At 38.9% G+C, this 18562-nt stretch overlaps 1 protein-coding gene across 1 annotated transcript in view; it reads right to left on the reverse strand.

Annotated features, from left to right (window-relative positions):
* The window catches only part of LOC150097671 (glutaminase liver isoform, mitochondrial-like), a 171458-nt gene that overhangs the window by 74463 nt on the left and 78433 nt on the right, over positions 1 to 18562 (reverse strand). The window lies entirely within an intron of this gene.

An 18562-nucleotide genomic window follows, 5' to 3' on the forward strand; every position in this document is an offset into this window, starting at 1 on the left:
TAAGACATTATATTACAATACTATCAGACATTATAGACCAGGTAATGTGGATGGTAGTGATAATGAAATATATAATCAAATTAGCCAAGCAAATAAGAAAAGAGTGATCATTATGGGCAATTTTAATTATGGCAATATAGACTGGAATGATGAGCTAGCAACTAGAAGTAAAGAAAATGGGTTTCTTGAGTTTTTGAGGGATAATTACCTCAGACAGTATGTAACAGAGGGCATGCGAGGATTGAGGGTCTCGGATTTGGTCATCTCATCAGAGGATGTAATAATAAATGGGGTGTCAAATCACCCACCAATTGGTGAGAGTGACCATGAGGTGATTACCTGGGTGGTTGCCAGCAGTGTGAGGACCTCTGTGAGAAAAGGGTATTGTTGTGTCCCAATTTACGATTTCTAATCTAATCTTACAAATTCCTTTTATCTATATTCTTCTAACTTCTATGCCCGAGATTTCACCAAAACTTATACCAATATCTAAGTTATTGCTCCCCGTAGTACCCCTAATATTTGTATTTATACTGCGCCTTTTGGGATATTTAGTTTAGGATATTACATACATAAACAAGGAGAAAGAACTCAAATATATCTGAAAGTGTAACTATTGCAGTCGTGACACTTAACTCGATTCTCAACTTAAATTTTCTGCATGACTAAGTACAATATTTTCAAGCGGTTATCAACTTCACCATTTATGTTGTCATAAATAGGGAGAAAGTCAATCTCGAATATATCTCTTAGTATTTAAATATTATTGCAGTCGTGACTCTTAATCTCTTTCCTCAACATTAAATTTCCTGCATGATTAGGTACGATGATTTTAAGCGGTGCATTGGATTAGCAACATCAGACAACTCTTTTATCATTGAACAAAAGGTTTATTACATTTCTAAACATGGTACAATTCAAATACTAAACTAAAATACTTATAGACTAACATTAAATTATTACAAGCAATATGGCTATTTGTGATTATGCCGCCATACACATTAATTCATAAATTCACCTGATGTGAACAAATTAGATCAATTCATACTATCTGATTATTCATACTGAAGTAGATTAACAAATCGTTCACTGCTAACACATACTTGTGACATTTCAATTATTTCATACATTACATTAGGCATTCAATTCTTAGGATACGTAATTACTTAATTCACACTATTCCGTTATACCGTTATTTGCACTAACACACAATTATGTCATTTAAATATCTTGTGCAATATAATAGACATGCAAAATTATCTTAGGACTCTTAATCATTCACAAATCTTTAACACTAGTCAATCTACACATAACACATTCTATCATATACTAAAGTCCTAGTATAACTTCAACAGTTCTGTATTGGAATCACGATACTTTTCACAGACAAATTTCTAGCTAACATAGGTTATGATTTACAGTACCTTTCTTGAGCTCTTCGTATGGGCCTTTATTCTTTTCCAAACGAACCTCTGATATAACTTCTCGTAACTCTGGAATACTTTAACACACATATATTTGCTCTACTATCAGCAACGAGGACATTGATCTCTTTACAGCTTTCTGCTTTACGTAGTTATCACTACCGTCGAAACGAAAAAGATCCCTCCTTTTCTAGGACTCTATGGCAATTTTTCCTTTGCTTCCTACTCGGGAAAACGGGAATCGAAATCCCGCTCACTTTCGTTTCCGTGTTGTGACGAGGAGATATCACCCCTGTCGCCACTCAGGAAAACCCAGTGAACTCCACCGGCACCAAAACCAAACTCCAAGGCCAAAAGCGACTATCCAAAAAAAAAGCCCCTTGGGGGGGGGTTACCAACCCTTTTATAGCTGCTCCCCTAACGGCACCTTTTCTTACTTCCTTTCTCCTCCTTCTACTCGTTTTTTAATCATCGACCAATTAGGGTGGCGTTTTCCCGCCAAACGTCATTTGATCGGCAAGCCCGTTCTCAATGTTTCAATCCAGGGATCGGCCCTAAGCGATAGCTTTGCTTTTCTTGTGCTAGCCTGACTTAATCCCCTTTCAAACTTTTTCTATGAATTCTACTTAATAACTTAATCTCTCACATAACGTATTTTATGACTCGCCCATTTCTACTTATTTACTTAACTCTCTCATTTTTAATGGTAATACAAATAGTAATCTATACTTTCCTTTGTTAGCTACTTATTTAGTTAGAATTCCTTATTTTAAGTCATATTACAATATTAATACATTCCTTCCTTTATCAGCTACTTTAACAACAATCCTTACGTTTTATACATATTACTGGATGCAAGAAATATTCCATTAAATAATTCATTTTTTTTATGCAGGGGTTTTAATTTATGATATTTATTCTTCATGTTACACCATGATAGCTGAGAATACTATATTCCTAAGATATCAGGTGTAACAGTATATGTGGAACTACAAGGGGGTGATTAAAAAGAGATCAGGAGACAGCTTGCAGGCATAACATGGAATGAGGGGTTAGCTGGAAAAGAGATCACTGCAGCTTGGGGGATTTTCAAGAACTATCTAGTAGATGCAATGTCTAAATGTATTCCAAGGATGAGAAGGTTAAATAAGGTAGGTGTGAGATGGATGAATAAAGAGATTAAGTATGCGATACAGAGAAAAAGGGCATTATGGAAGCAGCATTAGAGAAGTGGAAATAACCAATTCCATGAGGATTACAAACATCAGACAAGGCTGGTGACTTGCTTGGTAAGGGTAGCAAAAGTGAGGTATGAACAGCAGTTAGCTAATGAAACCAAAAAGAATTCTAAGGAGTTCTTTCCATGTGCAGCCAGCAAAGGAAAGAATGATTATGGAAGGATGATATTGATTGGATAAAATGGTATAAAGACAGTTGTTGCGGAATGTGTGGTGGAGATACTTAATGTGCAATTCGTAAAGATCTTTCAATCTTGTGAATGTGACTTCATGGAGAGATTGAGAGCAGTTGATGATGGGGAGGAGAGACTAACTTTAAGTGAGCAAGTGGTGTATGGGGAGCTGAGCAAACTAGATGTTAATAAGGCTGTGGGACTTGATAATATATCACCACGTATTCTGAAGGAATGTGCCAGGGAGTTGACATCTGCTTTCGCATATTTTTTTAATATGAGTCTTGCACTGGGTCAGGTTCCTAAGGAGTGGAAGGAGGGCAAGATTGTGCCACTTCATAAAGGAGATGATCGAACTCAAGCATCAAACTATTGGTCTATCTGTGCGTCAGGTGTTGTGGTTAAGTTGTTGGAGAAGCTTGTGAGAACTAGGATCCAGAAGTGGGTTGACAACAATGGTATTATCTTTGATGGACAGCATGGATTTGCTAAAGGAAAGTCATGTTTTAGTAATCTACTTACTTATTACAATAAGTTGACTGCTTCCTTGGATAGAGGATAAGGATACACAGTAATATACTTAGATTTCACAAAGGCTTTTGATAGATTACTGCATAATAAGTTGATAGTCAAACTAGAGCAGATGGGTTGGATATTAGATTGCAGACTGGCTGTCTGATATTTATCAACAAGTTGTGTATGGAGGAGCGATATCCAGGAAAAGGAAAGTTACTAGTGGTGTGCCTCAGGGGTCTGTTTTAGGGCCATTGCTGTTTAACTTGTATATTAACGATATAGGTGAAGATTTGGATGGAGATATTCAGTTGTTTGCAGATGATGTAAAGTTGGGATGAACCATGAAGAGTAGAGAAGATGTTGTGGCCTTACAAGAAGACTTGAATAAACTGAGTGATTGGGCACAAGAATGGGGATGTTAGTTCAATGTTGCAAAATGTAAGGTTTTAAAATTTGGGAAACAAAGATGGAATGCAGAATTTATGCTTGATGAGGATATATTGTCGGAGGTGGAGAAAATAAGAGATCTGGGGTGATAGAGATAGTGGAATCTGAAATTTAGGGGACACATTGCCAAAATTGTGAAGACAACACAAAAGCTTCTGGGAATGATGTGGAGGACACTGACTTGTAGAAGTAAGGAGATTCTTGTTCCATTGTATAAGGCTTTATTTAATTAGGCCACACATGGACTATTATGCCCAGATTTGGTCACCTGGTTTTCAGAAGGACGAAGAGATGTTGGAAAGGATCCAGAGGTTAGGAAAGATTGAGAAGATGCAATTTGCAGAGTCAGTCTGGTGGACAGGAGGAAGAGAGGAGATATGATAGAGACCTACAAGCAGGTTTTTTTCATGCAGAGTTATGAATGATTGGAATGCCTTGCCTGAAAGTGTGGTGTCTGTAGAGAATTTGAGTGTTTTAAAGCATGGGTATGATGAGCTGTGTGTGTGTATGATAACAGGACCTCCCAGATGAGTCCTTGACTCCATGGGGTCTTGGGTGGTAATAATTATATTTTGGTCTTCTAAGGATCTTCTTACTGCATGAACACACCTAGATTTTGGTCACTGTCTTGGACTTTTTCCTGCAATCTTGGCATCAAATGCCTGCTTTGCTTTCCTCCCCTATTCTGTTTAAGTAACTATGCCACCTGAGATTAGCTCTGCTTACACATTCCTAAATGGTAACAATGTCAAGTTACTTCCTAATATCTTTATTTTTAATATGATTCTGCCACTGATGCCATCTATTCATCTCTTAATTTTTCTCAGAACTCTCATTTTACAGTCTACAGTTTCAAGTGAAACAGTTGATCAAAGATGAACTGTTTCACTTCTAACCCAGCTCTCAGTTTCATAAGTTAAAACGGGTTTGAACACTATTCTGTATACATCCAGTTTAGTGTTTTGACTAATTTCTTCCCTATTTCATATAAATTATTCAGTTGACTCTCATGACACATCAGCTTTGTTTATTCTATTTTCATATTTAATTTGCTATCTTTGCTAAAAATTATTCCTAAATAGCTTAAATGTTGGACTTGTCCTATGGTTTTCCATCCAGAATGCAGCTGGGGTTCTCAGTGTTCCAAGCTATTTTCATTAGTTCTGTCTTTTTACTATTGATTTTCATGCCATATTTGTTATAGCCAATTTAGTCAGGGAATCCTGTAGGCTTGTACTCAATTTATTTAGGAATACAACATTATCTGCGTAAAGTAAAGAACTCAGATTATCATCTCCAATTTTGCTAATGTCACTTTCCTTTATAATGTGATCTGTATAGAGGATAAATGACAGTGGAGATAGTATGCACCTGTGTCTTACACATTTTGTTACATCAAACTATCTTTCTGTACATCCTTCAATTCTAATTGCTGACATTGCTGATTTACAACTTAAATATAGACAATGTATTGCTCTGTATAATATTCTATTTACCCCATAAAATTGTAGCATTTTGAAAATATTTTCTCTGGCCACCTTGTCATGCTTTTTCCAGATCTATGAAACTTAAGTACAGATCATTGTATCTCCATGATTTCTCAACAATTTGTTGTAGAGTGAAAATCTGATTTTGACAATTTCTATTTGACCTGAATCCAGCTTGTTCCTCCTCATGTTTGTCTTCTGCAATTTTTCTTAATCTCTTCTTGAGTATGGTTGCACAAATCTTACCTGGAACACTAGTAGGAAAATTCCTCTATAATCCTCACATTCAGTTTTATTTCTCTTTTTACAAATGGATTCTATGAGAGGTCTACTCCTATTATCTGGTATTTGACCTTCTTACCATGCAATCTGAATCATGCAGTGCCACCACTGTAAAACTTTTATGCCTCCATACTTGAGAATTTCTGGTCAAATATCATCTACTCCAACTACCTTCTCACATTTCAGGTTTTTGATAGGTTTTTCTACCTCGGGTGTTGATATATACTCCTGATTGCATTGCTGGTTAAGTATTAATTAAAAAACTTTAATTAATACTTAAGATTAATTTTAATTTTAAAGATAAACTTTAATTAATACAGAATGAAGATAAATGTAACCTATCAAATCTTTTGAGGTTAGGACAATGCAACAAAGAAGAAGAGGATAAGAATAAAGATTTTAAGCCTGCTATCAAAGTATGATGAGAGTGAGTTAATGAGGTATGTCCCATGACTGCAAATTGATCAATGCATAACATGTTCAGAATGGCATGCATTTTGTAAATATATGGACTGAGTTTGATGGATGAAGGGACATATATTACTGATGCCTTGCAAATGGATTTGGAGTTAGGTATCAGGAAAAAGTGTTATTCAGAGAAAAAGGAAGTGCAAAATCAGAGAAAGTGGGGGGGGGAGGGTGCAGGTAAGTAAGGCAAGTACCTTGAAGTCTGGGAATGTGAGAATGGAAATAACCAAAATGGTGATTAGTTTCTCAGGTCAAAAATTTGAATGGGGAAGTCACTCAAAGATAGGCACCTGTGGAACTAAAGGAATATTACAATGCATGTATTCTAATGCCAGAAGCACCAAACACTATGAAGATAACTTAAAGATGTCAAGAAGTTATATTCTTGATTTCATCCTTTATCCAAATAAGCAAACAAAGTTTTGAGCATGAAGTCACTTTACGACTGGGCTACTTGTGTATAGAAGTGAATGATCGTTGATAAAATTACTTAATATTGCGTAGTTTTGTTTGCCTTGTGTATTTTAGTGCGTCTATTTGTGTGTTTTTAGTGTGTTATAACTTATTATTTGATAAAACACGTTGCAATAATTATGGCACCTGTACGAAGGAAAATGGCGGCCAGTAATGATGGTTCGCCATCTTTATCAAAGAACGGTAGTATAAAAGAAATGAGTCAGTGTACTAGCTGTGAAATGTATGCTTTGCGGAGTGCGGTCAGAGTGTGGATAGATGATAATAAAGGATTGAATGTGTGTAGAAAATGTAGGGAGAATGAGGAATTGAAGTGTATTTCGGATAGTGAGTGTGATATTTTTGTTAAACTTCAGAATGAAGAAAATATTATTATTATTATTATTAATGTTCCGGGAAACTCCAAGGAGTCGACAGACTCATCGAGGGAGGCCCTAACATCATGTCAAGAACAACTATTCAACATTCACACAGTATCTATCATACCTTGCATTGAACTCATTCACGGTTGTAGCACCCACAACAGACTCTGGAAGCTTATTCCACTCATTTACCACTCTCCAAGTAAAGAACCTAGCTCTAACACCCTTGTCAACCACGCTCTTGCCCAGCTTCCATGCATGGCCCCTAGTACTCCCACCACCAGTCATATTTTCAAAAATATCTTCTGGATCAATCTTATAAAAACCCTTCAGTAATTTGAATGTCTCAATCATATCACCCCTCCTTCGCCTATTGTCCAATTTCTGCAACCCACAAATCTTCAACCTATTCTCATAAGGTTCATTCCACAGACCTGCTATCATTTTGGTCACTCATCTCTGGACCCTCTCCACTTCCTCCCCATCACAAAGAAACCCTGGTGCCCATAACTGGGCACAGAAGTCCAGATGAGGTCTTATCAAGGCTCGATACAGAGGAACAACAACTTGTTCGTCTCTGTGAAAATAGCGATAAGACAAGAAACGGCAAGGTTGTACATGAGAATTATGAGAGTGTGAATGTAGAAAGTGTGAATGATAGTATTAATGGTTTCTCAGAGAATAAAAAAGATGAGATAGATGCATTGAGTGAGATCGCGTTGCTGAATGGTGCGATAGAAAGGGCAAAACAGCAGCTAGAGTGCATGAACAAAAGTCGACTGAATGAACCAACCAATAATAAAAGGTATGACAGGAAAAATAGGCGTATGAATGTGAACATGAACAAAATGAAGGATAGAGTGCTGTATGGAGACTCGTTAGTACGAGGTGTGTTAGTAGAGGATTTGACAAAATCGTACCAACCTGGTGCGACCATAAAGGATGTAACTGAGTCTATTAGAGAGCAAAAGGAAAGGGTGAAAGAAATGATTGTTGTGGCAGGTACGAATGATTTGAAAGGAGATAAAATGGAAATGATAGAAGACCTGAATGAACTGTTTGAGGTAGCAAAAGAAATGAGTGAGAGGGTTAAAATTATTAGTCTTTTGCCACGGTATGACAGTGAAATGTTTAAAAGGAGGGCCATAATTGCGAATGACTTTATGCATGGGTTATGTATCACGAGTGGTGTGGAATTTGTGGACGTGTGGAGTGAGTTTGATGGGCGAAAGGATCCGTATAAGATGGATGGCTTGCATTTGAATGGTTATGGTGTAAGAAGACTTGAGAAAGCGTTGCTGAATGTAGTGGATGTGCAAATTCAGGGAAACTAGATTTGTTGGGGGGGGGGGGGGAGTAGAGATACAGTCCTTAGGGAGGCAGTTGAATGTAAGAATGAATATAATATGCTAGAGAAAATAAGGATAACAAATCTGAGTGGGATAGTTAATATAAGGCATCAAGGTAGGGTTGGGGCTAATGGGGGTCTTAAATTCATGTACACTAATACTAGGAGTATTAGGAACAAGAAGGAAGAGTTTTTGGCCATGGTTGGCACTTCCAGACCACAGGTTATTGGTATTAGTAAGACATGGCTGACTGTAGATGATACAGCTAGTGGGATTGAATGTAATGGGTATAGTGTGTTCAGGAATGACAGAGAGCATAAAATGGGGGGAAGAGTATTGTTGATGATAGCTGATGAGCTACAGCCAAGGAGAATAGAAGTTGAATTGCAGGATAGAGAAAAGAGCACATTTGAGGCCATTTGGTGTGAGATTGTGGCTTGCAGAACTAAATATACAATTGGGTGCTGCTATAGACCAGGTGATGGAAAAGATGGTGGTGACAGTATGCACAAGCAAATAGAAGAGATGAGTGGAAGGATGGTGATTATTATGGGAGATTTCAACTATGGTCGCATTGATTGGAGTGAGGAGAGGACACACGGGAGGAAGGAATTGGATTTTATGCGGTTATTAAGGGATAACTATCTGCGACAGCATGTAATGGAAAATACTAGGGGTCAGAGAGTGCTTGACCTAGTAATTACATCTGAGGATTTGGCTGTAACAAATATGACCACAGTGCCACCAATAGGTGAGAGTGATCATAGGGCCTTGACTTGGGAGGTGGCTAAAGGTGTAGAATTTTCAATTAAGACAGGGTACATGTGGAATTATCGGGCTGGAAAGTATGACAAGCTTAGGAGTTTGATTGGCTCAGTGCCATGGGATGTACAACTGCAAGGACTAGAAGTTGATAGTGCATGGGAGGTAGTTAAGAAGTGCTTGCATGAAGCAATGGCTGACAGTATACCTAGAGTCCGAATAATAAATCAAGTAGGGGTTAAATGGATGAATAACACCATTAAGCTTGAGCTGCAAAAAAAGAAACAACTATGGAGGGAATTTAAGGAGAAAGGTGACCAGCAGGCACATGAAAGGTATAAAGCGCAGGCCAGAAGGGTGACGAGTGTGGTAAGAAAAGCAAAACAGGATTACGAAAGAACATTGGCCATGCAGGCTAAAGAGAATCCTAAACAGTTTTTTAGATATGTAGCAAGTAAAAGAAAAAATGTACATGGCAGAATGATTTTAAAGAATGCCGATGGTAGGGAGGTAACTGAATCAGTTGAGATAGCTGAGTTACTGAGTGAGCACTTTGCAAGAATATATCATCCAGGTGGTGACATTGCAGAAACGAATAAACCAGTAGATTATACGGGAATTGTGGTGAATGAAGTGGAGGTGAGTAGTCTATTGCATAACCTCAATGTAAATACATCTGTGGGTATGGATGGTATACCAGCTCGTGTAGTATGAGAAGCAGCTAAAGAATTGTCAGTACCCTTGACCATTTTGTTTAATTTGAGTCTCGGGTCTGGGTTAGTCCCGAGCGGGTGGAAGGAGGGGAAAATAGTTCCACTGAATAAAGGTGGTTCCAAGACTGCTGTTGTAAATTACCGACCGATCAGCATATCAGGAGTCGTTGTCAAGGTCTTGGAGAAAGTAGTCAAGGGAAAAATACAGGAATGGATTGATGAAAATGAGATACTGTACAGAGGACAGCATGGCTTTGTGAAGGGTAGATCATGCCTCAGTAACTTGCTCAAGTTTTATAACAAGGTGACGGCTGAACTGGATAAGGGAAATGGGTTTACAGTGATACTGCTGGACCTGGCAAAGGCCTTTGACAGGATACCACATGGAACCCTAATCAGTAAACTGGAGCAGATGGGGATAGATATAGGGTTGGTAAGATGGATAGGAGGGTGGTTGAAGGAGAGATACCAGAGAGTGGTTTATTCAGGAGTGGAGTCAAAAAGACGTCTTGTGACTAGTGGAGTGCCACAGGGCTCTGTTCTTGGACCACTGCTTTTCAATTTGTTCATCAATGATATTGGAAAGGATTTGAGAGGAAGTGTTCACTTGTTTGCTGATGATGCAAAGTTGGGTAGAGCAATTGTGAGTGCACAGGATGTCAAAATTTTACAGGATGATTTGGATAGTTTGGAGGACTGGGCTAGGAAAAATGGATGTCAGTTTAATGTGGCAAAGTGTAAGGTTATGCACTTTGGGGTGAAAAGAACAGCAGCAGTATATCGCATTGGTGGAACCGTACTCCAGGAGATTGATGAAGCCAGGGATTTGGGAGTGCTGGTGTATAGGGAGTTGAAGTTTAGGGTGCACATTGCAAAAGTGACTAAAACAGCTTACCAAATCACTTGGCTTATGAAAAATACTTTAACATGCAGAGACAAACAAGTTGTTGTTCCTCTGTATCGAGCCTTGATATAACCCCATCTGGACTTCTGTGCCCAGTTATGATCACCAGGGTTTCTTTGTGATGGGGAGGAAGTGGAGAGGGTCCAGAGACGAGTGACCAAGATGATAGCAGGTCTGTGGAATGACCCTTATGAGAATATGTTGAGGATTTGTGGGTTGCAGAAATTGGACGATAGGCAAAGGAGCGGTGATATGATTGAGACATTCAAATTATTATTATTATTATTACGGGCTACTCCAGGAGTCCTTAGACTCATCGAGGGAGGCCCAAAACATCATGTTCACACAGCTGTTCAACATTCTCACAGTATCTATCATACCTTGCCTTGAACTCGCTCACTGTCATAGCACCCCCCAACAGACTCTGGCAGCTTATTCCACTCATTTGCCACTCTAAGAGTAAAGAACCCAGCTCTAACACCCCTGCTAACCACGCTCTTGCCCAGCTTCCATGGGTGTCCCCTAGTTCTCCCACCACCAGTCCTGATCTCAAAAATATCATCTGAATTAATCCTATAGAATCCTTTTAGCAATTTGAATGTCTCAATCATATCTCCCCTTTTCCGCCTATCAACTAGTTTCTGCAACCCACAAATCTTCAACCTGTTCTCATATGGTTCATTCCATAGACCTGCTATCATCTTAGTCACTCACCTCTGGATCCTCTGAACCTCCTCCCCATCAAGAAGGAACCGAGGTGACCAAATCTGGGCACAGTAGTCGAGATGAGGTCTTATCAGGGCTCGGTACAGAGGTACAATAACTTGTTTTTCTCTGCTCGTCAAGGTATTTTTCAACAACCAAGTGAGTTGATGAGCTGATTTAGCTACTTTCGCAATGTGCCCCCTAAACTTCATCTCCCTATCAACCAACACTCCCAAGTCCCTGGCCTCATCAATCTCTTGGAGTACAGTTCCACCAATGTGGTATACTGCTGCTAATCTTTTCACTCCGAAATGCATAACCTTACATTTTGTCACATTAAATTGACATCCATTCTCCTTAGTCCAGAACTCCAATCTATCTAAGTCATCTTGCAAGACTTTGACATCTTCTGCATTCACTATCGCCCTACCCAACTTTGCATCATCAGCGAACAAATGAACTGACCCACTTAGACCCTTCCCTATATCGTTAATGAACAGATTAAACAGCAGTGGTCCAAGAACAGAACCCTGTGGCACACCACTAGTCACAGGCCATTTTTTGGACTCTACTCCTGAATAAACTACTCTTTGATATCTCTCCATCAACCACCCAGCTATCCATCTCACCAACCCTATATCCATTCCCATATGTTGTAGTTTACGGATTAGAATTCCATGTGGTATCCTGTCAAACGCCTTTGCCAGGTCCAGCAGTATCACTGTAATTTCCCTTATCCAGTTCAGCCGTCACCTTGTTATAAAACTTGAGCAAGTTACTGAGGCATGATCTACCCTTCACAAAGCCATGCTGTCCTCTGTACAGTATCTCATTTTCATCAATCCATTCCTGTATTTTTCCCTTGACTACTTTCTCCAAGACCTTGACAACGACTCCTGATATGCTGATCGGTCGGTAATTTGCAACCATAGTCTTGGATCCTCCTTTATGCAGTGAAACTATTTTCCCCTCTTTCCACGCCTTCGGGACTACGCCAGACCCGAGACTCAGATTAAACAACATGGTCAAGGGCACTAATAATTCATTAGCCGCTTCATGCAAGACCCGTGCCGGTATACCATCCAATCCCACAGATGTATTCACATTAAGGTTCTGTAATAGACTATTCACCTCCACTTCATTCATCACAATTCCCATATAAACTGATGGTTCCTTCATTTTTTCAACGTCACTACCTGGATGATATACTTTTGCAAAGTGCGCGCTCAGTAACTCCACTATATCGACTGGTTCAGTGAACTCTTTACCATCGTCATTCCTTAAAATCATTTTGCCATGTACTGTTTTTTTCTTGCTTGCAGCATATTGAAAGAACTGTTTGGGATTCTCTTTTGCTTGCATAACTAGTTTCCTTTCATAATCGGCTTTTGCTGTTTTTACCAAACTCGTTACCCTTCTGGGCTGTACTTTATACCGTTCGTGTGCCTGCAGGTGACCCCTTTCTTTAAATTCCCTCCATAGTTGTTTCTTTTTTTGCAGCTCAAGCTTAATGGTGTTATTCATTCATTTAACCCCTCCTTGTTTCACTAATCGGACCTAAGGTATACAATCAGCCATAACCTCCTGTAAATGCTCTTTGATCACTTCCCATGATCTATCGACATCCAGCCCTTGCAGTTGTACATGCCATGGCACTGATCCAAGCAATCTCCTAAGCTTGTCATACTTGCCAGCACGGTAATTCCACATATACCCTGTCTTAATCACAAATTTCACACCTTTAGCCACCTCCCAGGTCAAGACCTTATGATCACTCTCACCAATAGGTGGCAACATGGTCATATTCATTACAGTCAAATTCTCAGATACTATTACCAGGTCGAAGGGTTTTTATAAGATTGATCCAGAAGATATTTTTGAAAATATGACTGGTGGTGGGAGGACTAGGGGCCATGCATGGAAGCTGGGCAAGAGCGTGGTTGATAAGGGTGTTAGAGCTAGGTTTTTTTACTTGGAGAGTGGTGAATGAGTGGAATAAGCTTCCAGAGTCTGTTGTGGCTGCTACGACCGTGAATGAGTTCAAGGCAAGATATGATAGATACTGTGTGAACGATGAATAGTTGTTCCAGACATGATGTTAGGGCCTCTCTCGATGAGTCTGTCGACTCCTTGGAGTTTCCCGGAACAATAATAATAATAATAATTCACATCAATTGCCTTAGTCTTCCATAATGCAAAGCAAATATCCTTCAGACATGAACAATGCTATGCATTATGGGAAGGACCACTACTGAGACCAGTTTTAACCTTTATTGAAGTGAACATGTAAAGGGGTGCTCATGATAGACCTAGAGTAGTTAGGAGAAAGAAAAGACAGACAGATAGATAGTATGAGAGACAGAGAAAAGGCCTCAGCTCTTTTATATCATCATATAGCCAAAGGCTATATGAAAAAGGTTTCCCTTTTTCACCAATCTCATATAGATGAACAGCCAAAAGAAACTAAAGTGCAAAGATGACTGATACTCAGGTTAGCCTTATCTGAGTTAACCACCTTGAGTTGCGAGTTGCCCTTCTCTGCCTGGGATTGCTTTCCAGTCATCCCTGCAATTAAGTATAATATCACGTTGAATTAAGAGGATGGAACCATTTAAAAAATCTCTCATACCAAAAGTAGACAGAATTTTTTTGTCTCCTCCCTGGTGAATATTGCATAATATTCATAATATTGGTCTACGCCATCTAGTCAAAAATTTGATACCATATTTATTGGTACTTTTTTCCTCAAAATTAAAGTTAAAAAATTGTGGTGTAGATATATGCAGGATTTTCGGAAACTAAAGTTTTTCAGAAAAAAAACTAAATTGACATTTATAATTAAACCATCAGTATTCATTATAATTTATAATTGTTCACATTATTTATAAAATGAATGCATTTAAAATTTAATTATTATTATTATTATTATTATTGTTCCGGGAAACTCCAAGGAGTCGACAGACTCATCGAGGGAGGCCCTAACATCATGTCTGGAACAACTATTCAACATTCACACAGTATCTATCATATCTTGCCTTGAACTCATTCACGGTCATAGCACCCACAACAGACTCTGGAAGCTTATTCCACTCATTCACCACTCTCCAAGTAAAAAACCTGGCTCTAACACCCTTGTCAACTGCGCTCTTGCCCAGCTTCCATGCATGGCCCCTAGTCCTCCCACCACCAGTCATATTTTCAAAAATATCTTCTGGATCAATCTTATAAAAACCCTTCAGTAATTTGAATGACTCAATCATATCACCCCTCCTTCGCCTATCGTCCAATTTCTGCAACCCACAAATCCTCAACCTATTCTCATGAGGTTCATTCCACAGACCTGCTATCATCTTGGTCACTCGCCTCTGGATCCTCTCCACCTCCTCCTCATCAAGAAGAAACCTAGGTGACCAAATCTGAGCACAGTAGTCTAGATGGGGTCTTATCAAGGCTCGATACAGAGGAACAATAACCTGCTTGTCTCTGCTTGTCATCGTATTCTTCAGCAACCAAGTGATTTGATGAGCTGTTTTGGTCACTTTTGCAATGTGCCCCCTAAACTTCAACTCCCTATCCACCAGCACTCCCAAATCCCTGGCCTCATCAATCTCCTGGAGTATGGTTCCACCAATGCGATATACTGCTGCTATACTTTTCACCCCAAAGTGCATAACCTTACACTTTGCCACATTAAACTGACATCCATTTTTCCTAGCCCAGTCCTCCAAACTATCCAAATCATCCTGTAAAATTTTGACATCCTGTGCACTCACAATTGCTCTACCCAACTTTGTATCATCAGCAAACAAGTGAACACTTCCTCTCAAATCCTTTCCAATATCATTGATGAACAAATTGAAAAGCAGTGGTCCAAGAACAGAGCCCTGTGGCACTCCACTAGTCACAAGACGTCTTTTTGACTCCACTCCTGAATAAACCACTCTCTGGTATCTCTCCTTCAACTACCCTCCTATCCATCTTACCAACCCTTTATCTATCCCCATCTGCTCCAGTTTACTGATTAGGGTTCCATGTGGTATCCTGTCAAAGGCCTTGGCAAGGTCCAGTAGTATCACTGTAAACCCATTTCCCCTATCCAGTTCAGTCGTCACTGTGTTATAAAACGTGAGCAAGTTACTGAGGCATGATCTACCCTTCACAAAACCATGTTGTCCCCCATACAATATCCCATTTTCATCTATCCAATCCTGTATTCTTTTCTTGACTAATTTCTCTAAGACCTTGAAAATGATTCGTGATATGCTAATCGGTCGGTAATTTACAACAGTAGTCTTGGAACCAACTTTATGCAGTGGAACTATTTTCCCCTCCTTCCACCCACTCGGGACTAACCCAGACCCAAGACTCAAATTAAACAAAATGGTCAAGGGTACTGACAATTCTTTAGCTGCTTCTCGTACTACATGAGCCTGTATACCATCCAATCCCACAGATGTATTGACATTGAGGTTATGCAATAGACTACTCACCTCCACTTCATTCACCACAATTCCTGTATAATCTACTGGTTTATTTGTTTCTGCAATGTCACCACCTGGATGATATATTCTTGCAAAGTGCTCACTCAGTAACTCAGCTATCTCAGCTGATTCAGTTACCTCCCTACCATCGGCATTCTTTAAAATCATTCTGCCATGTACATTTTTCCTTTTACTTGCTATATATCTAAAAAACTGTTTAGGATTCTCTTTAGCCTGCATGGCTAATTCTTTCGTAATCCTTTTTTGCTTTTCTTACCACACTCGTCACCCTTCTGGCCTGTGCTTTATACCGTTCATGTGCCTGATGGTCACCTTTCTCCTTAAATTCCCTCCATAGTTGTTTCTTTTTTTGCAGCTCAAGCTTAATGGTGTTATTCATCCATTTAACCCCTACTTGATTTATTATTCGGACTCTAGGTATACAGTCAGCCATTGCTCCATGCAAGCACTTCTTAACTACCTCCCATGCACTATCAACTTCTAGTCCTTGCAGTTGTACATGCCATGGCACTGAGCCAATCAAACTCCTAAGCTTGTCATACTTTCCAGCCCGATAATTCCACATGTACCCTGTCTTAATTGAAAATTCTACACCTTTAGCCACCTCCCAAGTCAAGACCCTATGATCACTCTCACCGATTGGTGGCAATATGGTCATATTTGTTACAGCCAAATCCTCAGATATAATTACTAGGTCAAGCACTCTCTGACCCCTAGTATTTTCCATTACATGCTGTCGCAGATAGTTATCCCTTAATAACCGCATAAAATCTAATTCCTTCCTCCCGTGTGTCCTCTCCTCACTCCAATCAATGCGACAAAAGTTGAAATCTCCCATAATAATCACCCTCTTTCCACTCATTTCTTCTATTTGCTTGTGCATACTGTCACCACCATCTTTTCCATCACCTGGTCTATAGCAGCACCCAATTGTATATTTAGTTCTGCTAGCCAGAATCTCACACCAAATGGCCTCAAATGTGCTCTTTTCTCTATCCTGCAATTCAATTTCTATTCTCCTTGGCTGTAGCTCATCAGCTATCATCAACAATACTCTTCCCCCCATTTTATTCTCTCTGTCATTCCTGAACACACTATACCCATCACATTCAATCCCACTAGCTATATCATCTACAGTCAGCCATGTTTCACTAATACCAATAACCTGTGGTCTGGAAGTGCCAACCATGGCCAAAAACTCTTCCTTCTTGTTCCTAATACTCCTAGTATTAGTGTACATGAATTTAAGACCCCCATTAATTATCAACATTATTTATGCAATCAGCCACTCACCTTCATCAAGCAACAATACTATTGTAATTAAATTAATTATTTCTAATAAATCATGTCCCAAGCTCTCAAAATCCAGTCGCACAGTTCTAATGATGGTCTCTTAATCTTAATCCACTGTGCAATCCAAGATCGAGCAGAAGTCAATGCCCTCACTCCTACATTTCCTCTACTGGTTGCTTCCATCTCTATGTATATGAATGTTGTGGTATTAACAAAAGATTCTGCGCCTCAACAACAAATGCAAGCCAATGATTGTTGAGTTGAAATGAATTCCAAAATATCTGCTATAACAATATTAATTCCCTATTTCTTAAAGTTTTAAACTTTTTTTCGTATGCAAAACTTTTTAATTTCTTTTTTCATGAAGTAAAATCAAGGGTGTGAGATATACGCGAGGGCAAGTTATATTCAAGTAAATACGGTATCTCCTAGAATGCTTCTTTCTAAATACAAAACTTGTCTGAGTGAACAATAAAATTTCCACAATACAATATTATAAAGCATTTGTATGTCATATTGTTGGTTTTCGAATCCAGGTTTCTTTCTAACCTTTCATAAATAGTATTTTAGTTCATTAATTATAAAAATCAAAATTCTTTCTCCATTGCTGACAGGTGGTGGGTACTGCAAAAAAAAAATAACCTGTTCTGTTGTAAGTAATGGAATGCCCAACACATTACATAATCTGTTCCAAATAGGGTAAGAGGGCAAATGTAGAATGCATGTTTTACTGTTTCCAATCAGTTACAGATGTCACAAATTGGATCTCTGATGTTAAAATACTTCTATTTGATGGTATTGACTGGAAGGCAGCCATATGCAATTCTAGTCAATACCATCAAATCTTGCTTGGAGATCCCTCCTGTTAGGAGGGATCTCCAAGCAAGATCTCTCCTGTTAGGGTATCCTTGGAACTTCAATAAGTTATGAAACAAAGTACTATTGTTGTCCGTACCCAACTGTGGAAGTTCGTGGCAAAAGAGATTAAAGATTTTTTATACCAAATTTTATTTTATTTTTTTAATGGAAAAAATGACAATGCCAGAGTGTTTTAGCAGTCTTAGAGCTAAGCACAGAGTGATCTTTGAAACTGTATTGCTTAAATAGCAGAATTTTAAGACTAGAAGCCCAAATCCTCCATGCTTCTTTGATAGTTGAAGAAATTCCTTTTTAACTTCTTAGTATTGGCTGGACCAAAAAATTGCATAGGCTTACTACATAATTGCTATTCTTCAGCTTCTGTGATGTCTGTAATATTTATTATGTACAACTGAGCAGGAAAGATTATGGTTTTGAGTACTATGGCTTTAGAAGAAAAGGAAAGTGGTCCTATTTTCTAGTCTTCTAAGGTTTCAAAGTTCTTGTATATAAGTTCTTGAACTGATAATATTGGGTAAGTGGAGAAGGGAATTCCAAGTATAATGAGGGGTTCTCTCTCTTAGGGGTTAGTTCAAGAGGAATGT

The sequence above is a fragment of the Typopeltis vanoorti genome, chromosome 17, assembly GCF_054136105.1.
Source record: "Typopeltis vanoorti isolate ZY-2024b chromosome 17, IOZ_Tvanoo_1.0, whole genome shotgun sequence".
NCBI lineage: Eukaryota > Metazoa > Arthropoda > Arachnida > Uropygi > Thelyphonidae > Typopeltis > Typopeltis vanoorti.